This window comes from Dermacentor andersoni, chromosome 8 (genome assembly GCF_023375885.2).
Source record: "Dermacentor andersoni chromosome 8, qqDerAnde1_hic_scaffold, whole genome shotgun sequence".
Lineage (NCBI taxonomy): Eukaryota > Metazoa > Arthropoda > Arachnida > Ixodida > Ixodidae > Dermacentor > Dermacentor andersoni.
Window position 1 is genome coordinate 99,910,111 of NC_092821.1, and position 27,985 is coordinate 99,938,095.

Consider the following 27,985-nt stretch of genomic DNA (forward strand, 5'->3'; position numbering starts at 1 on the left):
TTCATTATTAATAATGTTTAATAATAAACATTGTTGTTGAACATTATTATTAAGCCCATATTCGCACGGAAATCGCTGTTTCTGAGCAATTAATGGCGAGTTCTGTTGCAACAATAGGGCCATTTATCTTCCCTCTTCAGTTCCCATCTATCTTTGGCATTGGGCGGAGCTGGACACCTGCATGAAGAAAAAACAAGAAAAGAGGACAAAGAAAAGAAAAGGAATTATGGCTTTGCACAGATATTCAAAGATGGCCCGGCATTCGCAAAATTTGACTCACGAAAGAGGCCCCGTGCCATTGACCATCCGGGGGCGGTAGTCTCGAGCGATCGCTATCAGGAATACAATTGTTTTCGCGAGATTCCGCGTGACTGGAACTGAACTCGGCGGCGTACGCGGGCGACATTTATCCTGGCATTGTGCTAAGAATCTCGTGCAAGTTATCGTATCCCTCTCTGAAGGTGACCGCTTCAGAATACCGCCCCTGGTATTGGCTACCGCATCATCCCGTCGGCCGCAATCACGAGTGGTACTATCCTGGACGCTGATAGTGAGGTCCAATATTTGCGTAAGTAGTTACAAGAATGCTGGACCGGATTTTTTATTTCATTTACATATACCTCACAGGCTCCTCGTAGGAGTATTATGAGAGGGGGCCAAGAACATAATTTTTTACAAGAACACGAAAACAAACGAAAGAAATTCAAGAACCAGGTATTATACAAAAGTAAACATGTAGCAGATGTGGTGTAACATAGTAATTTTTTTATTTGAATATACTGCAGGCCCTTCACGGCCCGTGCAGGAGTGGTACAGAAATGCAATGAAAAAAAAATCATGATGACAAGTCAATACACTGAATGCGGTTAATAAAAGAGTCGATGTTATTGCAACCCACAATATAGTTAGTTAACTTGTTCCACTGCGAAATGGCCGACGGAAAAAGGGAATGCTTGTGAACATTAACACGACTTGGGGGAAGATAGATTGTTTTGGAATGATTTAGTCTGGTTGAGCGTTTTGGAGGATCTTGCAGGTAATGAGAACGTGCTATCTGGAAATGACCATGGTATAACTGATAGATGAATTTTAGTCGCGAAATTGCTCTTCTCTGCGAGAGGGATTTTAGGTTTGCCCTTGCTAGCAGACCTGAGATACTTGACTGCCACTTGTAGTCCGAATATACAAACCTAACTTCTAATTTTCGTATGCGTTCTATTTTATTTATAAGGCTTGTTTGATGAGGGCTCCATATTAGTAATAATAAAATGCGATGCGAGTAATAATAATATACTTAGTAGGTTTCATACTGAAAAGATTTTGCGCCAAAAAAACAACAAACACAAGAAAGACGACGACACCACGGGCGCTACTTCAACTGTTTAATGAGGGTGAAAGCACTCGACATATATAGCCACCCACAACACCGCGCATGCGTACAAGGCAACATGGAGTACAAGGTTTTATCAGAGTAGGCGTGGTAGAAACTTCAGCTCAGCATCGTAAAGAAAAACCGACGTATCACTAACACAGTTCGGACCCGCTTTCTTGATGTAGAAGGCTTCCAATGTTTCACGTGATGTCTGATGCTTGCCTCTACCCAAAATCCTCGCATCGCGGAACCGTGGTAAACAATTGGTGCAAGCCCTGCAGTGATCCACAAGTCGCTCACCTTCATTATTCTTTATAGCTTTTGCATGTTCCCTAAGTCGGTCGTTGACACAACGCCCCGTCTGTCCAATGTAGGATTTCCCGCAGGACAGAGGAATTTCATATACCACGTTTGTGGCACACTTTACGAAACGCTGACCATGTTTCTTCTGACAGCCAGGCATTTGGCTTTCGCAAGTTATGCGACGGCTTAGCTGGGCAAGCTTTTGGGGAGCGGAGAACACCACCGGTACATTATACCGGTTAGCCACTTTTTTCAGGCTGTGCGTGACTTTATGGATGTATGGGACCACTATAGGCCACTCTTTTTTCTTCGGCTCTACCCTACTTACCCCAGCCTTCAACTTCTTCAAAAGCGTTTCTGCCACAGGGACCAAGACCGACTCAGGGAAGCCAGCTGCAACGAGCCTGCCCAATTGGTTGTCAAAACTTGCTTGCATCTCATGGACACACGACTTCCGGAGCGAAGACTCTAGGCAGAGGTTCGCAATGCCTCTTTTCACTACCTTTGAGTGGGCCGAATAGTACGACAAGAGCCCTTTTTGCGCACGAGGGGAGTAAGCCCAACAAATGTGCCCATCTGAAAACTTTAACTGTAAATCTAAAAACTGAAGCAAACCATTATGCGGTAACTCATAAGTAAAACAAAGCCCTTTCCCCAGGTTTCTAAAATCATCTAAAACACCGCTCACTGTAGCCTCATTCGAAACGGAGCACTGCTTGTTTAAAACCACTAAAAAGTCGTCCATGTAGCGAAACACTTTAAGGACTTTGTCATTAATAAAATGGTTAAAACGATCGTGTAAAGAGCGATCGATAGATGATAAAAAGATATTGCAAAGTATAGGGGCTATGCAAGAGCCTATGCATATGCCTTTCTTCTGCAGGTAAGGTTGCTCGTCAAACAAGATAAAAGTACTTCGGAGATAAAATTCTAAAAGGACTAAAAAGTTATCAACAGTGATACCAGCGGCATTTTTGAAAGCCACCGGGCCGCTCTCGTCTATGCAATCTTTAACAGAGGCAAACAGGTCTGGATAGGGCACTGAATAAAAAAGGTCTTCTACATCAACAGAAAAAGCATAATCTATGTCATTCTTTTCTTCGAAAAAATGGGCTACTTCCCCTGAACATGTTGTAAGAAAGGGATCAGTTATTACTAGGCTATTCAAACTTTTCTGAAGGAACTTACTCACGCAATGTTGCCAGGTACCGGCTTCACTCACAATGGTACGGAAGGGAGCTTCGGGTTTATGCGTTTTAACGGAAAAGAAAACATTTAACGCCCCCCTCTCACTCTTAGTTATATCTTTAGCTAGTCCTTGCAGATCTAGGCGCTTACAAAGGTCAATCGCTTTGCTCTTAATTCTCGTTTTAGCTTTTTTCACAATCACGAAGTTTTTGTTCACCGCCTGTGCTGCTTTCTCTCTATACACGGTTCTAGGCAATACTACGAAGCCGCCTATCTTATCTGCCTGCAAAAGGCAGAGATCATTATCCTTGAAGAAATTAACTAGAAAACGTAAAGGGTCTTTAGAGCAGTTCTGTTCAGTCCGCGTGACACTCTTGGCAAGGCAGTTCACTCCGTCCAAAAGGCAGCGCTCCCGATCTTCTTGTGGGGCCTTCTTCGCCATAGCACTGTTTAAGGCCATCAGTTGGTGGGGTGGGACCAATGGCTCAAGTCCAAACTTAGAGCCTTTCTGAAGAACATTTGAAATGTTGGAAGGAATGGAGGCACGTCCCATAACTGTAAGATTTCCATTTACACGGTCCTGCGCTTTTGGTTTTCCCATGGCTCTAAGAATGAATTTCAAATTCCAATTCCACCATATCTCAGTCATACGGGCAGCTTCGCTTCTAAGGTAATAGAAACGCCTTAGAGCAATCCATTCCGGGTACTGGGCACTGCAGATAACATGTAGCCAATCTGTATATAAACGAACTTGCCGCCACAGTTCAGATCGCCAGATCTTGCAGACACGTTTCACATGGCCCCTAGAGGGTGCCACAGGGCCAAACAGAGCACTCACTTCTACCGGTGTAACAGAATTCCTGATGCAGAATCCAAGATACCTTGCACGACATGTCGCAAACACGATGTTTATCAGGAGCTGGTTCACGTCCTGAAGGTCAACAGAAGGAAGATATAAAGGCGAGCCCGATATAGAAGAAATATACTTTAGAAGAGTTAAGTGCTGGGCTAGTTGGTGATTCATACTGAAAAGAGGCAAGCATCAGACATCACGTGAAACATTGGAAGCCTTCTACATCAAGAAAGAGGGTCCGAGCTGTGTTAGTGATACGTCGGTTTTTCTTTACGATGCTGAGCTGAAGTTTCTATCACGCCTATTCCGATAAAACTTTGCACTCCATGTTGCCTTGTACGCATGCGCGGTGTTGTGGGTGGCTATATATGTCGAGTGCTTTCACCCTCATTAAACAGTTGAAGTAGCGCCCGTGGTGTCGTCGTCTTTCTTGTGTGTGTTGTTTTTTTGGCGCAAAATCTTTTCAGTATGAATCACCAACTAGCCCAGCACTTAACTCTTCTTTAGTAGGTTTCATACAAAATTAAGTGGGCCTACGTGATATGCCTATGAAATTTATAAACATGATTTCAAGCGATCATGTGGTTAGCAGAAACAGTCACAGATGGTTAGCATTTTATTTCTAAATGCCATATAGTCATGAATACAGACATCATCAGGGAGGTCATTCCATTGACCAATTGCACGCGAAAGCGAAGATGTGTTAAAGGCTTGGGCACTGCCGAAAAGACGAGTAAAACTATGTTGATTGTGAAGTCTGCGAGATATGCGATGGGATTTTGATGTGATTAGCTTTAACCCGTGCACATTCTTCACGGGGGTGCTTACGGGCCACGTTGTACGCTCCTGCGCAGCTCGCGCATCAAGAAATAGCCCCACCCGCGGTCGAAGCGCCTATGCGGCTGCACCGGAGAGCTTGATGCACATGCTTGGTATCCAAGATCACTGCCGCGTACCTTTACAAAGGTGCCCCGTTCCGATTTTGGAGGCCAAGGTACACGTATGCTTCGAGTGGCCCTCGCGCGAAGCACTTTAACATTGAAAGGCTCTAAGCAGGCGCTCCGCCTGAGGTCTTTATGGGAAGAAAGGAAAGGAGATAGGCCGGTGCATCGTGTCTCTGATCTGCTACGTCTCTTCGCGGAAAGGGTGGAGGTTGGTAGGGAAGTCCCAGCTATAATGTACGATGCTTCAAAAAAAGCCGGATCGTTCTACGAAAACAAGACGAAGTGCATGTTGGTCGGCTTCTTGCTGAAGAACGACCGGAATAGTTTTACGGTCTTACATCACAACACTTAAGAGTGCATTGGCAGCTTTTAAATGGTAATTGTGAAGATGATAATAAGGCAAGTGTAGAGAATCGCAAGAGACGTCACATTGAGATGTTTCCAGGGGGGCACACATCACGCGTTAATCTTCTTTTTCTGGCTGAGATTGCACCAGCCAAATATAAAAAAAGTATCATTGGATTACGTACCCTAGCGTACATCGATTATGATGATGATGATTTAATGGCATTCCCTTTGAAACGAGGCGGTGACATATAGGTACTTAGCTGACTTGATTAAATCAGGTATGCTATCCATGTTCTTTATGTAGCATTCTTGTATACATCTCCTCAATCTTTTTCTTTTCCGTTCAAAACCTACCTTGCACCGCTAGCTACGACTGTAAAAGATCCGTTCGTATCAATCTCTTTTCTGCTTTTTTTCCATCAATACTCTAAACGTCTTTTGCTTATCTCGAATGCGGACCGGCTGACGCTTGGGTCTACTTTAAACTCTGGAAGGTATACGTTACCTCCGGTATCACAGGGGGAATCCGTTCGCATTCCATTAGGATGTCCTTATTGGTTTCCGGATTTTTGCTGCAGCATATACATAAGCTCGTTCCGAATATTTGCTCCGACAAGTTTTTTGACCCTAGACAACCGGCTCAAGCTTCAAATAGCAAGACACTATCCTTTGTGTTGTTGTACAAATTTTCCCTTCTGATATTTTTCTTCTCATTCTTGTAAATATTCATGGTCCTTTTTGTTTCAATTCTTTGCATCCAATTCACTGACTCTGTTTCTCTCAATTTCTTTCTGATGACTCCTGGTTGTCTATTTACAGTTTCAACTACCCTGTACTTGGTTGCCAACTTTCTTGACCTCTTCCTCCATTCCGTGTTCACGCTTTTCAAGTACAGATACTAGTGCACTTTAGCTGTCCATTTATTTTCATCCATGTTGCAGAGTCTTTCTTCAAAATTAAATTTGCTGTGTGCTTCTCTGACTTTAAAAGAGGCCGAACCCATGTCACCCTGCGCTGCCTCATTTGTGGATTTACCATTGACTCCGAAAGCCAGCAGGCCTACCGATATTTTGTTAACTTCCAACCGCGACAAGGTATCCGATTTGAAGCATAGAATGACATTTGCGAATGTTAGCACTGGCACCATTACTCTTTTCCACATTCAACGCACCACCTCATATCATAGCGCTTCCCCTTCATTTTCAGATTATCTTAGTGAGTGTAGCTTAAGTCCTTCTTTCGTTTATGTGTACGCCAAGGTATTTATATTGCTTGAATATGAGTATGACTTGCTGTTGAATTGACACCACGCATTTACACGTCTCTTCATTGAAGATCATAATTCCTGATTTCTCTGTGCTAAACTTGATGCCTGGATTTGTCGCTGCGTTGCCACAGATATCACAAGTGTCTGTCAATCTCTTTTATTGCCCGCTAGTAGTACTATGTCGTCCGCATACATCAGTCCAGGGAGCTTCTGTGGCACCATTTGTCCATTACGCATGTAGGATAAATCGAACCCTAATTCGCTGTTTTCCAGTCGGCTTTCTATGCCTTTAACATAAAGCGTGAACAGCGATGGAGACAGAGGACATCGGTGCGGGTGATGGCAGCGGCACCTAGCCGTCTCGTTGGAAACGTTGGAAAAAGAAATCTGTTCATCTCAGTCTCGCCGCTCAGGGCTGCCGCGTCGGCGCCTTTGGTCAATACTTATTAGAAATAACCGCGGGAGCTGCTGGCGGGACGCGGAAGAAACACGTGCGTTGTTAAGCCTGGCGAACTTTAATGACGAACTGCCCCTTATTATCGCCAAATGTTAAGCAAGGTGCCTTGTTTAGTTCAGAGAGGACAACGGGAAAACAAACTTCAAATGTAGTAGGACGTTTGAAAAAAATAAAAAGAAAGAAAGGATACAAGAGGCTAAAATAATTAATTCCATGTTTCTAATTAAATCAGAAACGTGAAAACTTCGCAAAAAATTATGCGCCCCATTCCTTTGCATTTTCACTGAATTGAAAGTTGCTTATACAGTTGTTTTATGACTCTGGGAAGTATAGCGTATACGGCAGTTTAAACACCCTGGAACGCTTTATTTAGTAACCTTATTAACGCTTTAAATATCCTACACATATTAACACTTATCGTTTGTCACTTACAACATGCTTCCTATTGAGAAATATGAACAATGTGCCTCGCATAATTCACGGAGGAAACTGCAAAAAAAAGAGCAACTACATGTCTCATACAAGCATAAAAATTGGGAGTACACGTGTATTCGGTGATTACTTTTAAATGAAATCATCATCATCATAATCACAATCATCATCATCATCGCCATCATCATCATAATTATCACCATCATCACCATTCCCATCATCCTGGCTACGCCCACTGCAGGCCAAAGGCCTCTCCCATACTTCTCCAACTACCCCGGTCATGTGCTAATTGTGGCCATGTTGTCCCTGCAAACTTCTTAAGCATAATTACCATGCACATTTAAAACTTTCGGTACACGTCAACCATACAGCGCTACCTATGAGCTATAAATATGAAATGTCTGCCGTTTGTTTTCCTTCCAGGTAAGTGGAGAAACGTTGTACGTGTTTCATATAACGCTTTTAAACGGGCCAAAGTCGAGAGTTTAGCAATTTCATTTGACCCTAGTTAACACAAACGTTTCCGAAAATGTCAGCCTGTTGCACCTAGCATTACCAAAATGTCAACTGCGTTAGTGTTTGCACTTTTGTTTGTTCAGAAAACCACTGAAAAAGGTCATATAATGATCTTGAGCGCTTCTAGTCGCATAACAGCTTCGCCGTAAAAGAACTTGAGAAAAGTAAAAAAATAAAATAAAACCTACTACACAATGAACGATGATGTAGAATATTATAGGCGCAAAGTTAAGAGGCAGGAACACATTGTTGTGGATTAGACAGCAAACATGGGTAGCTTATATGCTTGTTGAGATTAGGTTAAGATTAAGCCACCGTGGTGGCGCAGTGACTTTGGCGTTGTGCTGCTAATCCCGATGGCTGGGGGATCGAATCGAATCGCGGCGGCGGCGGCGGCCACATTTCGATGAGGCCGAAAAGCAAAAAAAAAAGAAAAAAAAAGAAACACCAGTGTCCCGTGCATTGGCTGCACGTTAAAGAACCCCACGTGGTCAAAAGTAATCCGGAGTCCCCCATTACGGCGCGCCTTATAATCATATCGTGGCTTCGACACATGAAACCCTAGAATTTATTCATAATTACTATTTTTGCTAGGAGCAAGATACGCAATTGGGCAGGGCATTTAATGCGTAGGTGGGATAATTTATCAGAGTCAACGAATGCTTACCATGGGAAGGAAATAAGCGCAGTCGAGGTGGTGGGATAAAATTGGGAAATTCGCAGGCGGCAAGATGGGGTCAGCTGGCGCAAGACAGTTGTAGTTGGAGACCGTCGGGAAAGGCATGCGCCTTGCATTGGACATCAAATACTCTGGCCGTCATGATTACGACGACAGAAAGAGGATAGCGTTGAGCACTTATTCTATGCGCTTAAGATCTTCCTACAGTAATTAAAAAACGAAATTGTATTCTAGCGCACTTTATTGAACACAAGTTGGAAACTCACCCTCTTATTATGACTTCATGAGCACTTAGGTTACAGGTTACGAGCTCGCAAGGCCACTCGGATGGGTATGATCCGTTGTCTGAAACGTTTATATCGCGATATCGACAAAGATCTGCAAGGGTGATAAAGAATAATTTGATGATTATACAAAAATCGGAAGCATACATATTGTGCGGCTAGCAAGTAGTACTTATTTTGTGGCCGAAATCTAACTTCGACGGTTGCATGATTTGATATTGGAGGAAGATGGCATTATCGTGCCTGTTTCTAGCTCACCGCCGCTCGCTGTGACATCTTTAAGCGTCGTTCAAGCATTGCCGCCCCTTCCTGCCTACAAGATATTATGAGATTATAGTTATTTTATGGGAGAATTTGTCTTGAGGATACCGGAATTCATAGTAATACAGACAAGTTCCAGTGGTGTCCCAACAAACTTGCGAAACAGAAAGGTGGTAGAGCTGCTCGCTTGACAAAGCGATGCGAAGCTCCCTAATACAAATAGCACGTGACTTCTCCTGGAGCGAGCACTTCCTTCACCTCATGTGCGCACGTACTATAGTATTTCAAGTAGTGTGGGAGTTTGTGGTGTAGTGGAAGCTGAGAATAGTACACTAACTATTGTCATTACCATGCCAGAAATTGGAAACTTGGCTGTTGCCAGCCATGCCATCTTGATACGTCCCACGACTAGCGAGGACCGTCAGACTGAAACGCACGCCCCTGTCACGTGGTTAGCTAGACTATAACTGGCTATAAACACCGCATGCAACACCGCACTATAGGTCCTACATCTGCGCCAAAGAGCTGATCGGATGGGTTGTGTACTCATGCTGCATTGCACTTTCATGTCAAGTGTACTCGGTTATAATTTTACTGCGAACAGCATTAGCATGTAGAGCCGATAATGTTTGTTGGTGCATCACTTTTGTTGAGGCGTGGCATGGCGTAACGTAAAAAAAAAATAAAAGTTTTCCAAACATGTATAACTGGGATTGAAACAAGAATAATTTGGGTTCAAGTGACGCGTCGTAAACGCTATCCCATGGCTCATTTGCGTGCGCGGGAGGCTTGCGTTGTTTAGTAGAGCAGCTCGCACCGGAAAAAGTCCAGAGTTAGGAACACTAACAGTGTGTCGCATTTGTATTGTGTATACTTGAGTAGCACCGGAGGCGAGCGGAGGTGAGCGCAACGACGAGGAACGCGGTGTGACGTCATGCGCCTCCTCGAAGCACGGCCATGGCGAAATCGCAAGTTCGCGGCCAGTAAAGCTTTCGCTTTAATAACAGAGGTGATACGTGAATGTGGTGTGCGTACCTATATTGCCACGATGACCACAGATTAGGATAATAAATATGTCCGTACCTTTGTTCAATATTCTGGGTCACCTCTGTGTCTTGTGCTAAACAGCTTCGCTGGTCATCCACCTACACAGAGTGGAACGGCTCATGTCTTTTAGTTCTTTTTAAGTCATGGTGCTTGTATAGTGGATCGCTGTGTAAATCGCAATATCTGCTTCGATCTAAAAGATTTCATCCGCCGCAATGTGCCCACGCTTTGGGGCAGCTCAGCTTTTTGCAAAGCTTGTGACTCGTAGAACCTTGTAGCCGACTATATGATATTATACGACTAAATGAAAGTCATCGCATAATGCTTTCCTTCGGTAAATTGGCTCATTGATTGGCAATGGCGACTAATGTATTGCAACCACCTGATTTCATTTAGAATGCATTATTCGAGAATGTTTACATCATTTACAGGGATGGTCTGCGTGACATAGCTCATCGATATGCCGAGCATAGCCAGCACTTGAGATCTGCGCGTGGTGATGCTACAGAACTGCGTAACCGACGTTTCCACGGTCCATACGCATCAACAAGAGAACGAGACGCGCTAGTTAATTGATGTTTATCGTGATAAGATTTGCCAGTTAGGCGCTATTATTGTGGCATAAAAGTGCTTACACGTCAAATTGTGCGTGTGCAAGCGTGTATGTAACAAGACGACGGCGACTACGATGGACTGACGACGACGATGCGAGTCATTAACTACGGTGGGACAACGACGTGGCGATAACAATGTCATAGAGCGATGATGACGACGGTGCGATAACCGTCGAATTAGGAAGACAGAAATGACTATGGCGCCATAGTCATTTGGCGAAGATGGCATGGAATGAAGTCAGTGAAGTGTCTGTGCTGGACGAGCGGTGAAGATAAAATTCTATGCAGGCCAGATACTAGCTCCGACCACGAAAACATGGAAAAGAGCCAATAAAAGCTATCGCCTCAAATGCCGGATTTCAGTTTCGGACCTACAGATTGCCAGTCGGGTACTGAACCTCTAAACAACTCCGCCGATAGTATACAGCTGGCCTCTTGAGCGCTACCTAAAGTGATGAGTTGACGCCACGCTCGGCAGGTTATCCAAAAGGCAGCGCCCAGATGAAAGAATTTAAACCAAGCCTGTAAGAGGCGAAATGTAGGATAGGAAAGACGAGGAAGGAAAATGTAATGACAGCCTCCGGGGTCGTCATTTTGCGCTTTACCTCTGGGGAACGCCACTGTCAGAAGGACGCCATGCATCTGCAGTCAGCAAGTGAAGTTTTAAAGCGCAACTTCCTTTGCCTACCATGCCATGGTTTCGGCTGGATCGGTCGGTCGGTCGGCCGTTCGTTGGGTTAGTTAGCTATTCAAGTGGTTGTCACGTTTTAATTATGATGATGATTTCGATACTGCGGCACATGTCCGCAACGACATGGGATTGGCCATGAAGCGTGTCCGCGTGTTGATTACAATGATAATTACTATACCATGACACACACCCACAACGAGGGAATTGGCCAAGATGCAGGCGGTACATATCGTGCCAACGCCAACTAAATCTTTGAGATGATTGACGCGAGTTGACTTTGGTTTTCTTACCATGGCGCATACCCCGAAAGTGAGATCGGCCAAAGGGTGGCCGGCACATATAAAATAAATATGAAAAAAAAATTGAATTATGAGGTTTTACGTGCCAAAACCACTTTCTGATTATGAGGCGCGCCGTAGTGGAGGGCTCCGGAAATTTTGACCACCTGAGATTCATTAACGTGTACCTAAATCTAAGTACACGGGTGTTTTCACATTTCGCCCCCATCGAAATGCGGCCGCCGTGGCCGGGATTCGATCCCGCGACCTCGTGCTCTGCAGCCTAACACCATAGCCACTGAGCAACCACGGCGGGTTAAAATAAATATGAATAGATGAATAAATACTGACAAATAGAATGGAATACCAGAAATAGGAATTGCGTAGCACGGGTGCGTGAGAGCACATACTCGCACCTGTTCTTTTTTTACGTCAATGACACAGGAACGAAATGGCCAATTAATGGAATTTCATTATCAGCTTCACGATAGCGTCGCTTCACGTTGATTTCAACCGATGCGTTGGATCTGCACATTCTTGTTTTTTTTTTTGTCTCGAAAGGTGTTTGCTCACGCGTGCCTGCAGATGCTTATAACGGATGCCGCCCGAAACCTAACACTTACAGCACCCAACGTTGCACTACCTATCTCGTCACTACTTCACGTTATAGGTGGAACGGCAGCTTTATTTCTTCGTTGTTCCTCCATCTCCCTTCTCTTTCGCAAGCCCGCGTCTCGGCTAGGTACGTACTAGTAGAGAGCATCTGCTGTCTGCATAGGTCAATGCATAGGTTATTGCGAATACATAACGCTCATCGCATCTTAGCATCCCCTTAGTATTCCGAACATTCCAAAGAAGTGCATGAGCCAGGAAAATAGACACATAATATAATAATTAGCAGCCTCCCGCCATAGAATAGAGTAGAACAAGAGTCCGTATTTGGGGTCCATCACTGTTTCTTTTAGTAATGTAAGAATGATTCGACCGAACTAGCATTGAACTCAGACACATGAGTTTGAACACGACACCGCGGTATTACTGCTTTATGAAAACTTCAGTGAATGAATTCGCCAACTGCAAAAATACATAAATACGAAATTGAATTCACTCTAGAATAACAGACGATATGCAACATGCATGTTGGTCTAGCAACACTGGGCGCGGTCACTATCTTCTCAGAGGTGTAGTTGCAAAGCACCTGTACGTTGCGCGGTTCGGCTATCGTCACCCCGTGGCTATGCGGGACTCTAAAATGTAACAGTCGCCTTTGTCGTCCAGCTAATAATGGAGAGATGACATCACTGTGCGCCCACGAATCAACGAAGCCACGCCCGCTGGATTTTTCCAAGCCTTGGATATCCATCCAGACGATATTCTCGAGACTCGTACTGCTTTGAAACTGAAACATTTGCCGAACGACGTGTGCGTCAAAGCACCCTAAACATTTGCTCAGACGCTGTATAATTCTTGACAGAATTCGATAAAACAACCTTGCATTTTTGTAGAGCTCCCACAGATTCGCTGCGTCGGGAAGAACACGCGCCTCATGCGAAATATCGAAGCTTTGGCTCTAGTGCTGCACGGAACTAATAACCACTGCGATTTCTTCGTTCGCGTTGGATTGTAGATTCTAGCGTGTACGAAATGAAATTGCGCGAGTGAGGTCGCACATACGTGTCCTGTGAAAAACGTAAGACAAACTTGATCGATGAATTGAGGGTCAGGAGTCAATATCTTTCGTGCGCCGTTTCTTGCCGTTCGCCGCCGCAAGTATAAAGTTGTCACACAATAGGGCGTCGCGCGTGCTCTGTATTGCTCGCGTTCTGTGCACTGCTTAATTCGTGCACTGCTTTTCTATTTTAGGTTGTCGTAAGTTGAGTACTTCACTGTTTACACTGTATTCAAGCACAGTGCAATAATACAGGCAACCCTGCAAACCGCAGTTAGGAGTAGTATACGGCGCATCGTCTAATAACGAAGAAACACACCGTGAGTAAACTCCAAATGGAAGTATGGAAAACGAACGCCCATGCGACTCAACAGCCCCCTGCGTATGGTGTAGTAGCGACAGCATGTAGAGCACGCTAGCCTTGTGGGCTACTGTGAAGATGCGTAGATTGATGTGCACCGAAATCACACCCGCTCTTCTATTTCTAATGCGATTAGGATTCTTTGGGAACTTTGCCCACATTGCGCTATGGCTGTATCTAATCTCTTTTCATCTAGTGACCCAAGTTGTCTACTAGCTTGGGACGCTAGGCATTTGCTGCCTGCAATCTTGCCGAGCAAACAACATGGAGCCCCTGGGGACGTGATACTGGGTATGTGCCCGAGCAGACAACTTCGATACTGCATACGGGATTAGGATATGTGGGCATTCTTGACCCGTCTCCTAGAATAGATGTGCCAAGGTGATACAACAGGCGTGTATCTCACACGGACGGAAATTTTCTGCTTTTAGGGCGGAGGGCTTCTTTATATACGTAGCAGCATACAGAAACACACATGAGGGAAGGAGATGGGAAACGTCGTCTGCGTTGGCCACTGCTTAAGATGCGGGTTATACTTTATTCGCTGATTTGGTTATGCCCATTGCTGAAAACACGGAAGGACTCATCGCATGATGACTGCCGACGTGAAGCTTTCAAGAAATGTAGCGACAAACCGTACTCCTGAAGTCGCGTTTAGTCAACGCGCGCAGTCGTAGTTCTGAGACTGTCGTCGCTTCGACAATATTATCACGTGGTGGGGACGTTGAAGAACACAGTAGCAATACTGTGAAAGACAAAACTAGCTTTTATTGGGCGAACATGTGCCCACAATAACAGGCTACACTTATAGCGCAACGATAGCGGCGAATACAGTCGGCGATCGTCGAAAATCTGATTAGCGGATCAAGCGCGTCGGCTTTTATACATCAGTCGTCGAATGTTCCAGAGTAATCTCTGGGACCCGCGTGCCTTCCACAAAGTTCTACATTATTCGCGTCGCGCACAAATGTAATCAGATTACACAACGTTCGGTCACAGACAGCGGATGGAACCATCGATAACATTCCAGAAACTTCCGATACATGCAAGCGCGTCCTGCGCTGTGCGATAACATTTGTTAGGCGGTGAAACGTGGTCGCCTGATAAAGATAGGCAAGTACACGTGTGAATACGCCCCATGCTCCGATATTTTCCCACTTTGCTATGGCACTTGCTTGCCAAGGTCACCCATGAGCAGGGCGGCATGACGAAGACTGCATGACACGGACGCAGCGATGATAGAATGACGAAGAAGGAACAATATCGATGGAACGGCAAAGGCGGTATAACGACAATGCCATAACGACCATGAGATGTCACTTCTTAATTTACGAAGACGGTGTAACAGCGACAGCGTGACAATGCCGACATCAGGAAGATGAGATGACGACTATGTGACGACGTGGGTGTGACGACGACTGTATGAGGACAACCAGAAGAAACTGGAATGACGACGGTGGCACGACCACGGGGGCATGACGTCACTGAAGTGATGACGATGACGAAACGACAGCGTGACCACACTGGTATGACAACGACTGTGGGACGACAATGGTCGACGACGAAGGCCTGGCGAGATTCGGGTGCTGAAGTTACAGTTACGACAACAAAACGACCCGCCGCGGTGATTTGTCGGCTACGGTGTTGCGCTGCTAAGCACGAGGTTGCGGGATCAAATCCTGGCCGCGGCGGCCGCATTTTGACGGGGGCGGAATGCAAGAGCATTCGTGTCTCGCACACAGGGGCCACGTTAAAGATATTCTGGTGGTGAAAATTAATCCGGAGTCCCACACCACGGCGTGCCTCATAATCAAATCGTTGTTTTGGCATGCGAAACGCCAGAATTCAATTCAACAATGGAACAACCGCGATTACATCCCGACGACGCTATGACAATGATTCCATGAAGACGACTGGATGACGATGACGCAACGCCAACGATGGCATGACAACGGCGGCATAATCACGACTGAGTGATGACATCATGATCATGCGATAGAATGGATGAAGAACAAGGAATGATGTCGATTGATCGACAAAGATGGTATGACGAAGATGGCATGACTACAATGGGAGGACACCACTGAAGCGATGACGATTTTAAGAAGACAGAGAGACGACGATGCATTACGATAACCGTGTCCCGACGACTGTGTGATGACAATGGCTCACAACGACGGCATGAGGAGAGTCGAATGTCGAACTATTACTGACGACGATGGAACGACCACGACGGCATCCCGACGACGCTATGGCAACGATTCCATGACGACTTGTAACGACGATGCAATGACAACGATGGTATGAAAACGGGATGAGAACACTGGGAAGATGACGAGTGTATAATTCCAATGGCGTGACGATGACAGCAATATGTAACCTGAATGACGACAACGACTTGACGAGAGTTGGACGACGAAACTGAAGTCAGGGCGATGGCAAGACCACGACAACCTGACGACGACGACCTGACAACAGATGCATGATAGAAACTGTCTGCCGGTGACGACATGGCAAGGGCGATATAACCACGATTGAGAGAGAGAGAGAGAGAATACAGAGGAAGGCAAGGAGGTTAAACAGAGGTAGTTCCGGTTGGCTACCCTGCACGGGGGAAGGGTTAAGGGTGATAAAAAGGGAAAGAGGGTGGAAGGGGAATACATAGAGAAAGCGAGACGAGCACTAACAAAGCGCGTACACTATAGAGCGGTAGTGGGCGGCGTTCTTAAGGTCTATCGTTAAGCCCCGTAGCCCGCAGGAACCTTAATAACGCGAGTAAGGCCTTCAACGCGGATGTTCTTTCAGAGCACTGACCTAAAGCTTTCAGTAATGATAGTGGACGATTGTCCAACTGGTCCAGTACTCTGCACACCATTTGTCTCCGGACACTATATCGCGGGCAGACACAGATATTGTGTGTGAGCGTCTCTTCCGTGTTGCATGTGTCGCGCGTGGGGCTGTTGGCCATTCCAATAAGGAAAGCATATGAGTTCGTAAAGGCAACGCCTAGCCACAGGCGATACAGCATCGTCTGTTCACGTCGTGGTAACCCAGGCGGTAGGAGCATCCGTATGTCGGGAAACAACGAAGGCAAATGAAACATGGTGTAAACAGTCGAGTCCCACAGGGGCTCGACCGACAGGGTTGTCACAACGACGGCATGACAACGACTGTGTGACGACGATGGCGTGATGACTACGTCATGACGAGAGTCTGATGACAAAGCTGGAATGTCACGATGCGAGAACCACGATGGCATTACGACCAGTGAGGGGACAGCACAGAACAAGGTTGAAAGGACCAGCTACACGTGTAGCTACGCTGTCGAGTAAGCAGCTCGGTTTTGCCGCATCATAGACAAAATGGCTGATGACGCCTTGCTGCAAGTCGATAAAGGGCGCTTCACATTTTCAATATCTCCTATTATATATTCATTAATAAATATAAACCTTACATATTTCCCAGTCCTTATAAAATATTTGAGCTATACAATACTTACACAACGATCCTTTAGAAACCCAAGTGTTGGGCGTATTGGACCATTCATATTATTTCATTTTGATTCGTACTATGAAATGTAGTATATTGACCCTAATATTATTTTTTGTACTTTTTGGTAATTTTTTCAGAAATCAGTCTACTGTTTTATTAGCTACACGAGCGAGAAGGAGAACAATTTAATGGCAGCGCCACTTGGGACGAATGAAATGAAGCAGCGGCTTTCAGTGTCACTATGTCGTTCAAGGCGAATGGTCTACCCTTTCACACACTAAAACATGGATGCTTTAGTGGGCTGATGATCTATCATTATGTAAAATGGATTTCTAAAATTAAGTAACAAGAAACCTTACTTACTGCCGGAGGTCAGTACTGGAACTTGAACAAATATGTCCTGGTCCTGGGCTAGAAGTAAGCAATACGCTGAAAAAAGTCCCATCAATACGTAGAATAACATCATGAAAAGATTGTGTAAATATCTGGAAGAGAAAACGTAAAAATCATGGTGTCAAGCCGATAAAAGTGCCGCTTAGGTTATGGGACGTGGTCGAGCCGCTTCGATTTCGTTGGGGTAATAAAAATGTATAATGGTTCGCAAGCTGGTTTACAGAGTTGAACTCCTTCAGCGCAGTGCACTTGATACACAGCCTCTAATATCCCTGTCACGCAACAAAGCGCACACAATATTTCAGTGACTGGCAATTTGCACGAGTTTCGATCGGGAACAATCGAAGATGGCTTCTCTGGCACGTGGGAGGCAAGACCTTTTTGAGCTTTCTGATGAAGAAAAAATATGCTTATGCAACTGCAATAAACATTTCTTTCACCTAGCCATTACTTGAAACACCTGCCCTTATTCCTATTTGTAAGAAACAGGTTAAGTCATGATGTGCGCGGTACAAATCTTTCTGGGGTGGGGAAGAGTTCGTCTAGTGCTTTACGTCATGCTCACCATCTCTCGCTGATACATTTTTACTAATAGTAGTAATATAATGTCTAAAAGCCCGCACTAGTGTTCCGCCTCTTTATATTTCGAAAAATAAAAGAATGTTATTCTGCATATTGAAATAATGTGTGCTTTTAAAAGCGAGGGGTTTCCTGGCGAACGTCGCCAGGTTTCGTGACCGTGGGTAGTGTTACGTAAAAAAGTATTGATGTAGTGTTACGATCGGCAAGCGGGGTAGTGACCTTCTAGCCTCTTCTGCTCCACTGCGACGAATCACTTTGTGAAGATAACAATGCGTCCCCTTCGGACGGACTTGCGGCGGCAGCAAGGCGAGACACGTTTGGCGGATCGAGTGTTGTTTGTTGGTTCACTGTCGCCGTCACAGACCAATGGGAGCAAGAAGCTCCTGGAAAAGAGTGTTCTATGGCGTTTCCTCAAGGACTCCGGTAACTGCCACGGTCGTTTGACAGACACTCCAGCTAACTGCTGGGTCATCCCAGGAAACAAGACGCGCCAGCTTGAGTCAAGCGTGACTATCCCCGTCTACGAAGCTCCCCTCCTTTATGACGTAATAGTTCTGCCGAAACCCGCAAGGCGCAGAGAAGTAATTAATTGAGGGAAAATGAGACATCCACCCAATCGTAGCATTTGCTACAAACGAAACCCGTACGAGTTCCTCGAAGGAAAAGCCTCGCAGCTGAAAAAAAGAAAGAGATATCAAACTGGTTCGGGACTCAAACTTCCTTTCCGTGTGTTCACTGAACAAAGTGCGGAAGTGATTTTGTGAACCCTCACTCTCAACGCGGGTCCTTCGATGACTTTGGATGCTCCGAATGGACGAAGGTGGGGTGGCAGTTTTCCCTGGCCTAGGGATCTAGGCAGGACAGAGGGGGTTTAAGAGAACTTTTTTCGGCTCCTCAGTGTGCTTCAATTCAGTCATGCTCTTAGACTGATGAGACGTAACGTTCTCCACTCCTCGTGTAGATATTGTAAATAAACCCAGTACTCCTCCTTCTCCATGAGAAATTTTCCTCCCTTCAACAACGTCCTTAGCGTGGATGAGTCGGAGAATAGCATGGGCCAGCTGCCCCTTGTGACATGCCCTACCCCAACAGTGCTGCGCCCTGGCTGTTCTCTTGCCGAATAGGCCAACCAGTCACAACAGAGCACGCGTGCCGCGAGCGTCGCTGGGTTCTTTGCACAATCACCTGATGGCGCTCGCCACCGCGCAACCGCTGCAGCGGCAGCTCCAGCCGTGCGAGGGAACAAAAAAAAAGAGAACCAGAAAGCTCGCCTTGGTGTATCTGCGGCAGCGGCGGCCACATTGCATTAGTCTCTCTACAATGCCTACGTAAGGTCGTCCGTGTAACTTTGTGCGGAGATTCCATAAACGCAAACCCGTGTCTCGATATTTTATGCACTACCACAAAGCTATGCTGTATATAGATTCCAACTCGTTGGATTTGCTACATTTATTATGTGTGAATAAGAAACAGTAATTTAGTGACAACATACGGTGAGCAACGGCCAAGCAATTTCGTGTTGACTGCATTAACAGAATATATTGCAGACTAAGCAAAAGAACTAATACCACCTAGTATATAAAGAATCAGAAAGAAAGAGAGAGGGAGAAAGAGAGATACATAAAAGGAAAGGGAAGACAGAGAGGTTAACTAGAGTATATCTTGTGTTGGCTACCACTCATACTAAGGTAGAGGAAAATGCGTATGAAAGACGGAATGATGAGAAAAGATTGTGAACGAAGGCAAGAAGGATGTACAAAGGTGGCAACGGGGCCCGAGGCCCTGGTGCGTTGCGATAAACACAGGGCTGTAATCAAAAGGGACGCTCCAAAACAAACGTTAAAGGCCAAATAAATAATTCCGGAAGTGGGCAACATTCCCGGAAAATGATGCGTGCATCGCATGTAGAACGCTAATTTGAGTTTACGGAACCGGATGTTACGTTTAGCTGTACTTATCTTTTTAATTATATTGATTCTTACCCCTCTGACATTTATTTTGTTCTGCGCAGCCTGTGCTATACCCATGTATGCACATTTACTGTCGTTAATATACCTATAATACTTAGCGTGAAAAGGACTAGTTGGCGGCACACTTAGATTAACATGTGCCAGTTCATTCATAGCTAATACGAGTGTTAACAATTTCTCCGTGTAAACAGTTTTGCATACAAATAGGTACAATAGAATATTCGCATATTCTACTCGATGAGGGGAAATGCACCTGATATTCGATTCTATATTTGATGTCCGAAATGTTTACTGTTCATGCTCCTTACAAAAGTTTCTTTGTGTAAACAGTTTTACATACAGTGGACTACGCGGGGAAAGTGCAAAACAAGCGCAATTTTCTTCTAAGGCTGATTACAAATTGGTGGAATAACATGTCTCACGGAACTTTTTCCCCAGAGTTAAAGGTTGGGAGAAGAGAAACAACTGCGGTGCTGGCCTAGTTGCAATATTTTACTTTTGTGAAGTACTCTCATATGTCCCGTCGCAAGTCATATTGTGCGCATTCAAAGCAACGTGTCCCCTACGAAAAATAATCTGAAGGAAACACGATTGCGTTTTCCTGTTCGAATTTATGCTACCATGCACGCATTTGTTAATTACAGACGTATGAAGAAAAACAAACACTGAAGCCATTGTCTGCGTTCAGTGTCTACACTAATGCGATTGCCATTCTTTGGGAACTTCACCTAGTTTGTGGTATGTCTGCATGTTTGTCCGCGGCTAACCTCTCTTATGCCAACTAGGGTCACTGAGTAGTCCATGGTCTAATTGGTAGTACATCGGGCTGCTGTGTGTAGGAAATCTGTTTCGAAACTAACTGTCGGACTGTACTGGGTAGCTGGGTGTGTGCCAATGGATATGCAAAAGAATAGAAAGTTGGGCGAGTTGGTATGGTAACATGGTTTTGGGTTGCAGCGCGAAGGGGCAAGGACACAGACTAGAAGCAGACAGGACGAGCGCTATACGGCATAGCGCTCGTCCTGCCTGCTACTTGTCTGTGCCTTTGTCCCTTCGCGCTGCAATCCAAGATAAATGGACATGCACCGCTCTTCAATGACTAAAGCATCCTTTGCAACTTCTTAGGTGTTGGGCGGAGTCGAACCACCATCATATATGTTCAGACAATATTTTTTAAACATATTCAGGCATGCGCCCCAAGCTCATTTCATGACAGCGGCGCTCGATGGAAGAGCTTGTCCAGGGGGAAGCAAGAGAGGCGAACATGATTGCGCCAGACGACTTATGCATGGCGCATTTAGGAGGTGCCAACATGTTATGGCGAGAAATTACCTGACTGCTGACTGCATTCACGTTAAGTCATCCTGAGATGGTTTCCGCTGGAATTTTTGTGTATTGTTGTAACTAAAAAAGTATCGAGACCCTGAGATCTGTAAAGAAGAATCGAGCCGCTCAGATCTCGTTATTGTTCTTGCTGGTGGCTTATCAAGGACCTGAAATTTGGCAGTCCTGGTGACTTTAGGTAGCATACAAAGGGTTAAAGAAGCGTTGCATTGCCCCTAATCTCACGTACTGCATGACGACTGCACTTGAAAGGGCGTTCCACATCCGCCGCCTTGGCGGTGAGAGGGTAATTTAATCTTGACCCAGGGCTAACCTAAACTCCCAAGAAAGTAGCCGGACAGATGGCACCGGAGAGATGGTGACTGAGGGGATACATTCGTCACTGTAATCTGCAAGCACCTTTTGCCGTAACGCGCAAACTATTCTTTAGAAAGATGTTGACCATACTATGGTGACTGAGGGGACACATTCGTCACTGTAATCTGCAAGTATCTTTTTTCGTAAAGCGCGAACTATTGTTTAGAAAGATGTTGACCATACTATGGTGACTGATGGGACACATTCGTCGCTGTAATCTGCAAGCACCTTTTGCCGTAACGCGCAAACTATTGTTTAGAAAGATGTTGACCATACTATGGTGACTGAGGGGACACATTCGTCACTGTAATCTGCAAGCACATTTTGCCGTAACGCGCAAACTATTGTTTAGAAAGATGTTGACCATACTATGGTGACTGAGGGGACACATTCGTCACTGTAATCTGCAAGCGCCTTTTGCCGTAACGCGCAAACTATTGTTTAGAAAGATGTTGACCATACTATGGTGACTGAGGGGACACATTCGTCACTGTAATCTGCAAGCACCTTTTGCCGTAACGCGCAAACTATTGTTTAGAAAGATGTTGACCATACTATGGTGACTGAGGGGACACATTCGTCACTGTAATCTGCAAGCACCTTTTGCCGTAACGCGCAAACTATTGTTTAGAAAGATGTTGACCATACTATGGTGACTGATGGGACACATTCGTCACTGTAATCTGCAAGCACCTTTTGCCGTAACGCGCAAACTATTGTTTAGAAAGATGTTGACCATACTATGGTGACTGATGGGACACATTCGCCACTGTAATCTGCAAGCACCTTTTGCCGTAACGCGCAAACTATTGTTTAGAAAGATGTTGACCATACTATGGTGACTGATGGGACACATTCGCCACTGTAATCTGCAAGCACCTTTTGCCGTAACGCGCAAACTATTGTTTAGAAAGATGTTGACCATACTATGGTGACTGAGGGGACACATTCGTCACTGTAATCTGCAAGCAACTTTTGTCGAAATGCGCGAACTATTGTTTAGAAAGATGTTGATCATACTATGGTTACGGAGGGGACACGTTCGTCACTGTAATCTGCAAGTATCTTTTTTCGTAAAGCGCAAACTATTGTTTAGAAAGATGTTGACCGCACTATGGGGACTAAGGGGACACATTCGTCACTGTAATCTGCAAGCACCTTTTGCCGTAACGCGCAAACTATTGTTTAGAAAGATGTTGACCATACTATGGTGACTGATGGGACACATTCGCCACTGTAATCTGCAAGCACCTTTTGCCGTAACGCGCAAACTATTGTTTAGAAAGATGTTGACCATACTATGGTGACTGATGGGACACATTCGCCACTGTAATCTGCAAGCACCTTTTGCCGTAACGCCCAAACTATTGTTTAGAAAGATGTTGACCATACTATGGTGACTGATGGGACACATTCGCCACCGTAATCTGCAAGCACCTTTTGCCGTAACGCGCAAACTATTGTTTAGGAAGATGTTGACCATACTATGGTGACTGAGGGGACACATTCGTCACTGTAATCTGCAAGCAACTTTTGTCGAAATGTGCGAACTATTGTTTAGAAAGATGTTGATCATACTATGGTGACGGAGGGGACACGTTCGTCACTGTAATCTGCAAGTATCTTTTTTCGTAAAGCGCAAACTATTGTTTAGAAAGAGGTTGACCGTACTATGGGGACTAAGGGGACACATTCGTCACTGTAATCTGAATAGCATCTTTTGTCATAACGCGCAAAACATTGCTCAGACTTATGTTGACTACAGAACATTGTGACTCAAGGGCCATATTCGTCACTGTAATCTTAAGAGCATCTTTTGTCATAACGCGTAAAGTATTGCACAGACGTATGTTGACTACACACCATTGTGGCTCAAGGGCCATATTCGTCACTGTAATCTTAAGAGCATCTTTTGTCATAACGCGCAAAGTATTGCTCAGACGTATGTTGACTACGCACCATTGTGGCTCAAGGGCCATATTCATCGCTGTAATCTTAAGAGCATCTTTTGTCATAACGCGCAAAGTATTGCTCAGACGTATGTTGACAACCTACCATTGTTCTCCAGGGACACATTCGTCACTGTAATCTGAAAAGCGTCTTTTGCCATAATACGCGAAGTATTGCTCAGAAGCACGCTGACTACACGCCATTCTGGCTGAGGGGACACATTCGTCACTGTAATCTTAAGAGCACCTTTTGTCATAACGCGCAAAGTATTGCTCAGACGTATGTTGACTACACACCATTGTGGCTCAAGGGCCATATTCATCGCCGTAATCTTAAGAGCATCTTTTGTCATAACGCGCAAAGTATTGCTCAAACGTATGTTGACTACACACCATTGTGGCTCAAGGGCCATATTCATCGCTGTAATCTTAAGAGCATCTTTTGTCATAACGCGCAAAGTATTGCTCAGACGTATGTTGACTACACACCATTGTGGCTCAAGGGCCATATTCGTCACTGTAATCTTAAGAGCATCTTTTGTCATAACGCGCAAAGTATTGCTCAGACGTATGTTGACTACACACCATTGTGGCTCAAGGGCCATATTCGTCACTGTAATCTTAAGAGCATCTTTTGTCATAACGCGCAAAGTATTGCTCAGACGTATGTTGACTACAGACCATTGTGGCTCAAGGGCCATATTCATCGCCGTAATCTTAAGAACATCTTTTGTCATAACGCGCAAAGTATTGCTCAGACGTATGTTGACTACACACCATTGTGGCTCAAGGGCTTTATTCGTCACTGTAACCTTAAGAGCATCTTTTGTCATAACGCGCAAAGTATTGCTCAGACGTATGTTGACTACACACCATTGTGGCTCAAGGGCCATATTCATCGCCGTAATCTTAAGAGCATCTTTTGTCATAACGCGCGAAGTATTGCTCAGACGTATGTTGACTACACACCATTGTGGCTCAAGGGCCATATTCATCGCTGTAATCTTAAGAGCATCTTTTGTCATAACGCGCAAAGTATTGCTCAGACGTATGTTGACTACAGACCATTGTGGCTCAAGGGCCATATTCGTCACTGTAATCTTAAGAGCATCTTTTGTCATAACGCGCAAAGTATTGCTCAGACGTATGTTGACTACACACCATTGTGGCTCTAGGGCCATATTCATCGCCGTAATCATAAGAGCATCTTTTGTCATAACTCGCAAAGTATTGCTCAGACGTATGTTGACTACACACCATTGTGGCTCAAGGGCCATATTCATCGCTGTAATATTAGAGCATCTTTTGTCATAACGCGCAAAGTATTGCTCAGACGTATGTTGACAACCTACCATTGTTCCCCAGGGACACATTCGTCACTGTAATCTGAAAAGCGTGTTTTGTCATAATACGCGAAGTATTGCTCAGAAGCACGCTGACTACACACCATTCTGGCTGAGGGGACACATTCGTCACTGTAATCTTAAGAGCACCTTTTGTCATAACGCGCAAAGTATTGCTCAGACGTATGTTGACTACACACCATTGTGGCTCAAGGGCCATATTCGTCACTGTAGTCTGAAAAGCGTCTTTTGTCATAACGCGCAAAGTATTACTCAGAAGCACGTTGACTACACACCATTCCGGCTGAGGGGACACATTCGTCACTGTAATCTTAAGAGCATTTTTTGTCATAACGCGCAAAGTATTGCTCAGACGTATGTTGACTACACACCATTGTGGCTCAAGGGCCATATTCATCGCTGTAATCTTAAGAGCATCTTTTGTCATAACGCGCAAAGTATTGCTCAGACGTATGTTGACTACACACCATTCTGGCTCAAGGGCCATATTCATCGCCGTAATCTTAAGAGCATCTTTTGTCATAACGCGCAAAGTATTGCTCAGACGTATGTTGACTACACACCATTGTGGCTCAAGGGCCATATTCATCGCTGTAATCTCAAGAGCATCTTTTGTCATAACGCGCAAAGTATTGCTCAGACGTATGTTGACTACACACCATTGTGGCTCAAGGGCCATATTCATCGCCGTAATCTTAAGAGCATCTTTTGTCATAACGCGCAAAGTATTGCTCAGACGTATGTTGACTACACACCATTGTGGCTCAAGGGCCATATTCATCGCTGTAATCTTAAGAGCATCTTTTGTCATAACGCGCAAGTATTGCTCAGACGTATGTTGACTACATACCATTGTGGCTCAAGGGCCATATTCATCGCTGTAATCTTAAGAGCATCTTTTGTCATAACGCGCGAAGTATTGCTCAGACGTATGTTGACAACCTACCATTGTTCCCCAGGGACACATTCGTCACTGTAATCTGAAAAGCATCTTTTGTCATAATACGCGAAGTATTGCTCAGAAGCACGTTGACTACACACCATTCCGGCTGAGGGGACACATTCGTCACTGTAATCTTAAGAGCACCTTTTGTCATAACGCGCAAAGTATTGCTCAGACGTATGTTGACTACACACCATTGTGGCTCCAAGGCCATATTCGTCACTGTAATCTGAAGAGCATCTTTTGTCGTAACGCGCAAAGTATTGCTCACAAATTATGGGTTTTTACGTGCCAAAACCACGATCTGATACGAGGCACGCCGTAGGGGGGCCTCTGGAATAATTTGGACCACCTAAGATTCCTTAACGTGCACCTAAATTTAACTACATGGGGGTTTACGAATTTCTTTCCCATCGAAATGCGGCCTCCATGGCCAGGATTTGATCCCGCGACCTCTTGCTTAGCAGCCTAACACCACAGCCACTAAGAAACCACAGTGGGTGACCTAAGGTTGCTTCTGCCGGAATTTTTTCCATAATATTGTAACTAACAATACATCTGGCCCTTCCATTCCCTTTATTCCAGTGTAACCTTTTATGGGCTCACTTCAATAGCTGTTTCGGTTGGTGATGGTGTCTACCGACGCCGGTGTCCGGTGTCCGTTGCAGCTATCGCCAGGAATGTGAAACCAAAATAGCCTACCCAGTTCCCGTCGGGATCGAACCCGGGCCCACTGTGCGAGAGTCAGCCGGTGCACCGCGCCAGCCACGCCAGCGCTTGCTAACGTGCAGCGGAAGAATGCCATATAAACGCGTCCCACCACGCGAGGAAACAAGCGTTGTGACATGCGCGCCGCGTAGCGTCGATGCGGGCTGACTTTGCATTGCAGTTGCATATTATTACACCAAGTGGCACGCCATGTAGCAGATGTACAAGTAGCGGTACATGGTAGTTAGAGAAGGCTTCAGGAACAAAGAGAAGTTTCATCACCATCATCGTCAGCCTGGTTACGCCCACTGCAGGACAAAGGCCTCTTCCATACTTCTCGAACTACCCCGGTCATGTACTAATTGTGGCCATGTTGTCCCTGCAAACTTCTTAATCTCATCCGCCCACCTAACTTTCTGCCGCCCCCTGCTACGCTTCCCTTCCCTTGGAATTCAGTCCGTAACCCTTAATGACCAGCGGTTATCTTCCCTCCACATTACATGCCCTGCCCATGCCCATTTCTTTTTCTTGATTTCAACTAAGATGTCATTAACTCGCGTTTGTTCCCTCACCCAATCTGCTCTTTTCTTATCCCTTAACGTTACACCTATCATTCTTCTTTCCATAGCTCGTTCCGTAGGTGCAGCGGTAGCGTAGAGGTAGAACATCCTCCTCGCGTGCAAAAGGACCGTGGTTCGAATCCCGGTGCCGCGCAATTTTCCACCGGATTAACGAAAATCCGCGTGTTCATAAAATTGCATAAAACAGGCCCGGAGTGTGGCCTGATCCCGGTGACCAGAACCGGTAACGCACTCCCTCGCCAGAGCAGGACTGACCACCTTGGTGCAGCACTTGGCCACAGCCTCCTATAGGAACATAACAATCGTTGGTCCTCACTTAGGATACTAGAAACGATATTGACACGTAATTGTATAGCGTAACATATGCGTGAATACCTAGGGATGACCAAGAGGCCAATATAGAAAACCGACTGCGTCCGAATTAAAGTAGCATAATTATAAATGCAAGAGTTGTGACATACCTTTTAGGATACAGTACCTAAGATGCTGCACTGCTTCCACTCGCCGACTTGGAAATGGCTGTGGTGCACCATTTTATATTGTTAGCAGATAAGTACGATGACGGCATTTTATGAACGCACATTTTGTGTTCGTAGGTTTTACACTGAATAAGAATGACATAAAACTACAATGTTCATTCTTCTGCCTTGCAATAAATTTTCAGGGTGGGGACAAACGGTGAAAACTTCGGGTAGGTGTACGGGTAGACTGTTATTGTATATCGCCACCGCAGCAGCC

At 45.2% G+C, this 27,985-nt stretch overlaps 1 long non-coding RNA gene across 1 annotated transcript; it reads right to left on the reverse strand.

The window, feature by feature from the left end:
* On the reverse strand, positions 1-27,817 carry LOC126529275 (uncharacterized). Its single transcript, XR_007599201.2, has 4 exons — positions 27,709-27,817; positions 17,420-17,541; positions 8,626-8,737; positions 1-177 (listed from the first exon to the last, which is right to left on the reverse strand). It is a non-coding gene; the product is annotated as an uncharacterized lncRNA (long non-coding RNA).
* Between the last annotated feature and the right edge of the window lie 168 nt (positions 27,818-27,985).